Genomic DNA, 5,800 nt, shown 5'->3' with positions numbered 1-5,800 from the left:
CATAGCACCAGTATGCCTGATTCTATATATAAACCTAGCCCAGAGGAACAGAGTCGTCCATAGTCTCAAGTAGTCCTAGAATCTCTCTACAAAACTCTTATTCCTAAACAGAAAACCAGACTTAACCAAAGTGTACACAAAAAAATGTTAACTAAGCACATTTAAATGTGTGAGCATGTAAAGTCAACACAACAACTAAGGTGAAAATTTTGCAAAACAGCCAAATCAAAACGTTGATAGTCATCATACACCCATACAGTAACGAATACAAGTGAATAACAACTCATTCCAGAAATCTTCAATCTAGAGCAACCTAACAAGTAAATTTTTGTTTCCATCATAACCCAATACAGAAATAAGCATAATTTTGTGATTTTTTTCTTTCATGTTTTACTGAAATAAGTTCAAATCAATGTTTGCGATGACCAAGAAAGCTCAAGCCAGACTTGGAGTGCAAGCCAAGGAAGAGGCAAGGGAAGAGGAATGATGTGGCGTGGGACAATGTCAAGGGGTAGCCGGGAATGGCAGGATCAAAGGCTTTGGGCTTTCATCCAGGTATGGTTTCTGGTGATACTTATGGCTTTGACAGGATTGGAACGGGCCCTGTGGATGGGTTTGCAATGCCAGATATGTTTACTGCTCCAGCGAGTCAAGGAAGAGGATTTACTCCTTAGGGCCAACCACGTCCCAGTTTTGGCCCAGTTTCAGGGATCAATAAGAATTATCAATTCCCTACACCCTTGGAAAGCAAAGTGACATACAGAAGCTCGTTCCATGTATCAAGGACGCCTGGTAAACACCAATGGCTACAATCTGCAAACTGCTCAGGATGCTGCTTCTCATCACTAGTAACGGTACTACTGTAAATTGAAGGGTGACCATCTTTGCGAAATTGGGAGTCCTGTGATATCCAGCAGAGTAACAGGAAAAATCATAGTCCCTATAACTTCCTTCACTATGGGCACCTGAGGAATCACTGGAGGCGAGTATCCTTTAAATTGCACTAGTTCAGTCTGACCATAGCATTTCTGCCTGTTCTTCTAATTCCAATAAATTGGGCTGCACATTTACATCAATTTTATGAGGAAAACCATTTCGTATACCTAAAATAAGAGCCATAGCTACTTGAATAGATTTCATGAATATCTTGGAATTTGATCTTTCATAAGAACAGTTATATTTTTTAAAGCTTAAACGCTTAAACTTCCAATTCCAAAATATTCATGAAAACTGCAATCCACATCAAAATTCCCTGTAATATATACAATGTGTGTTTGTATAACACCTCTTTGCAAATCACTGGCTATTATTTTCTTAGTTAGGAATATCTTGTTGAAATTTGGGGAGTATAAAATTCCACAGTTGATCCTTAGAAACTTACGAAATAGAAACTCAGGAATATTCGCTGAAATTAGAAGATTGGGGTTTGTTTTGAGAGTAAAGCTCAGAGGAATACTGTAATTGTAATTGCTCTGTTTCACACGATGCAACATAAAACAATGGAACGGATCCCCTGAATAATTTGGAGAGGAATATTTGCTCAGAGGAAATAGAACTGTAACTGTAACTGAAGCAACATAAAACAATGAAACGGATCGAGCGAATAATTTTGATCCAATGAGATTATAACGGTTGAAATAAATTAAGAAGAAACTGTAGAGCCGAGGAAACCAGAAGGATAATGGAATAATAAAACTGAGATGAATGGACTGGGTTTTGCTTTGAGAGCAGCGCAGAGGAAATATAGTTGTAATGGAGGTTTCTCTAATTCAACTATTTTAATTCAAGAAACATAAAATTAGTATCATTCATGATGAAAGAAACCTACCAGTAGTTGGGCTAAACCTACCAGTATTTGGGTTAAGGAAAACTACATAGAAAGAACAGAGCAAGGTTAAAGATCGAAAACTACATAGAAATAACAGAGCTAGAATTAATGCCAACCGAGAACAGAGCCAGAAGATCAAAATAAAACTAAAAATTAAAAGGAATTAATGGGATTGCGAGCGGACTAAGAAGAGAGAAAAAAGATTGAAGTATAGACTTAAGCGATTAATGAGATCCAGAGAGAATTTAAAAGCATAAGCATTAGGTTACGAAGGCCACGAAAAAGGAATTCTCTTCGAACATTTTTACAGGTGCCAAAAATATTTCAACATAAATATGCTACGAAGGCCACGAAAAAGGAATTCTCTTCGAACATTTTACAGGTACCATGGCAAATAATTTTATAAGTCTATCGAAATTAAAATTAATTTAATGGTATCTTTAAAAAAATTCCAGAACTTCAAAAAGCACTCTGTCAACCAATTTCATCGGTACTAATGTCAAATAATTCAAGAAACATATTAAAATTAAACTTAATTTAACCGCACATTCACAAAACCTTAGAAAACAACAACCCACAGTCTAATCATATCTCATTTGTCAAGCAATTCCATCAGTACTAATGTCAAATAATCGAAGAAACATATTAAACTTAAACTTAATTTAACCCCACATTCACAAAATCTTAGAAAACAATAACCCACAGTCTAATCATACTTCAATAGCAAAAGCATTTGACCATGTAATTTTCGCTATCATATGAGATTAAGCATTTGACATGTCATTTAATTTCATGAAAAGAGTAATGGAAAGTGAAGCAGATATGGGTGCAATGGAAAGTACATAAAGTTGCATCAGTTGTAGAATAAGCACCGGAAAAATGCGAGAAAGCAGAGGCAACAATGCCTTATTTGGAATGGAATCCTTGTGCATAAATGCATAAAGCGAGAAAGCAGAGGTAACAATGCCTTATTTGGAATTGAATCATTGTGCATAAACACAATACAAAGGTTTAAAAAAATGTATGTAATATATATCAACATAAATTTTTGTTACAATGGACAATAAAAATGATTACACTTTCCAACCATGCCATGTGATACGATTTCTACAAGTATTTTAAAATCGATTTATACAGAATTCGAAAAACTTAAAAATAGCACTTCAACAATTAAATTATCTTTGAAAAATAAAAATTAAAAATTAAAAAAAACAGTACTCAATTAATTTCATTAATACATCAAAATTTAGAATTATTTTAGTTGAATACTCACACAACTTTGAAAAATTGAAAACCAATGCGTTAAAAAAATTTAATAACTCCCAATTTTATCAAAGAACCACGCCCAAAAACCAATGCAGTCTCATCCGATCTGAATTATCAGTAATCGCCTGTTTAATTGATTTTTCCCCCCAAAACCATGATAGCAGTTTAATTAATTTTTCCCCCAAAATCATGATAGCGTGTACTGCATCACTGCGATATTGCTGGTGAGAAATTTATTTAATGAAAACTAAGACATTACAATTCTTAGCTACAGTGTTGTGTTTGATCCCTAATTCCATCGAAAACATCACACAACTTTGACAATGGACTGTTGTCCAATAGCTAGCTTAGTTTTCGAAAGAATCGGTGGGTCTTTTAAGAGAAATCACATTGAAGAAAGCATCCATATCAGATATAGGGATGGTTGAATCTGTTTACCCCTGGTTCCAAACCATTGACATTTCACAAAATATTGCCTTGCCATAAACATTAGCAAGAATGAGACTACCATGACTTGGACACTTTCAAGTCTCATAAACCTTAAATTCCTCAACTTAAATGGATGCTTGGCGCTGGAAAAAGCTCAGTCTACAAGGTCTAATATCTTTGTACGTAGTTGAAGCAGAGCAATCGAATTTTCTGGGAAGATATTCCCAAACTTTTGGTGATTATTTTTTACATTATACCACCAAATATTTATTCTCTCACATATATATTCTCTAAATTAAGAACATAATTCTCTAGCATATACATTCTCTAAATTAAAAACACAATCACTCTAATTGACTTATTAATTTCATCATCTCTCATTCATTTTTCTGCTCAACGTTCATCATATCTCATTCTCAACCTATAAATTCAATATTAAAAGCATTTCACTATGCGTATGTGCTATCATTATCATTGCCGGCAATCAGTTATGGTCGGTGGAATACATGAACTTAGACAGAGCTGCATAGGCATAGGCAAAGGCAACTGGAGCTATAGTTGACTTAGTTTTACTGGAGTCCCCTGGAGAAGGCATCAGAGGAAGCAGCAGAGGGGGCTATAGTTGACTTAGTTTTACTGGAGTCCCCTGGAGAAGGCATCAGAGGAAGCAGCAGAGGGGGCAAGGGGCAACCTCCTTTCCATCACATAAATGAATAATTTTTGGATGATACAAATGGCAAGACCTCCTTTTTATATATCTCAGTACTGAGAATCAGTATTTCTAAACAAAGAACATAAAAAATTTCCACATAAGGTAATTCTGGACTTCAAAAAATGTATACTTGGCAATGACCAATATTCTGAGTAAAATTAGATTGGCCATATTTGGACAGAACAAATCATAGCAACATCTTGCAGAATGTTTAAAATAGACTGTGGACAATTTAAACAAACCTTTTTCAAAAAGAAGGAAAATTTGTCCAGAAATTACAGAAATGAGACTGATTACCCAAATATTTTTCCAGGCATTCTAAAATTTAGTATCCCACCAAAACCCTTAAATGAACAGATTCCACCCCATGAATCATGACCCAAAGCACAAAGGAAATAGACAGCACCATTAACTTTAATAACACCTTTTGCCATTATCAGGCTACTCATCCTAATGTTTAAAAACATCATAATTCTTCACCAGTTTTATGATATCGTGCCTCTGCCATGCTGCTCTTCCTAGGCAGCATTTGATTGCATGCCAAATTACAACAGTGGATCTCCTTCAACTTCATGTGAAATCCTGATGCTCAAAAACATCATAATACTTCACCAGTTTTATGATAGCATGCCTCATGGCATGCTGCTCTTCACGAGCAACCTTTGATTTTTTGCCAAATTGCAACAGTCCACCTCCTTCAACTTCATGTGAAATCCTGAAATGCTACCAGAATCCAAACAGCCACACAATTGGAACCTGAAACATTCACATTATGAAGACCCACAGCAGCCACAACATACAGACTACAGTCACCTCGAACACAACATCATCAGAATGTGAAGCAGTTAGAGCAGACACACCACACCATTGATCCTGATGTTCAAATAAAATCTTCATCCTTATAACCTTTTAAATTTCTTCGATCACAGGCCAATCCCCTCATTTACCAATTTCTAATCCTTCATCCTTGTAACAATTTAAATTTCTTCGATCATAGGCCAAGCCCCTCATTTACCAATTTCTAATCTTCTGCCTCGTTGAGGCTGTCAGTACGATTATAACTATTAAATGGATTGATAATTTGTACATCCAGTGCAATCATCATCTTCTCCCACTACCCTGGTGTGAAAAAATATGATTTCCCTTTTTCCATTAGAAAATTAAAGTTATTAAACTCAACATCAAGAAATAAGTCTCACAAGTAACTGTCAACGGGACCTAATAAATTTTAACAATCCCCAATTGATTTAAATAGGTTAAATACTTTTGGACAGACCATATTGCAATGGCATCATCTCTTAGAATCCTTACATCAAGAGGAGGGCATCATAGAACAAAAATTCACAAATACCGGTGAAATTTAGTTCAATTAAATTTCGATAGAATGGTGAGGAAATAAGAACAAAGAATGGATTATACAGATGTTACAACTTAAAGCGTGTTTTATACAAATAAACTGCCTTTCACTGCTCAAAGCATGTTGGGTCAGATACCTTAAAGTATCACACCAGTTCAATAAGGTCAAAGTTGACAAAATACATTCATGACACAGAAATCAACTCATA

Source organism: Pinus tabuliformis, chromosome 8 (genome assembly GCF_031772625.1).
Source record: "Pinus tabuliformis cultivar Carrire ecotype Pingquan chromosome 8, CPIR1, whole genome shotgun sequence".
Taxonomy (NCBI): Eukaryota; Viridiplantae; Streptophyta; class Pinopsida; order Pinales; family Pinaceae; genus Pinus; species Pinus tabuliformis.
This window is presented reverse-complemented; position numbering follows the sequence as displayed.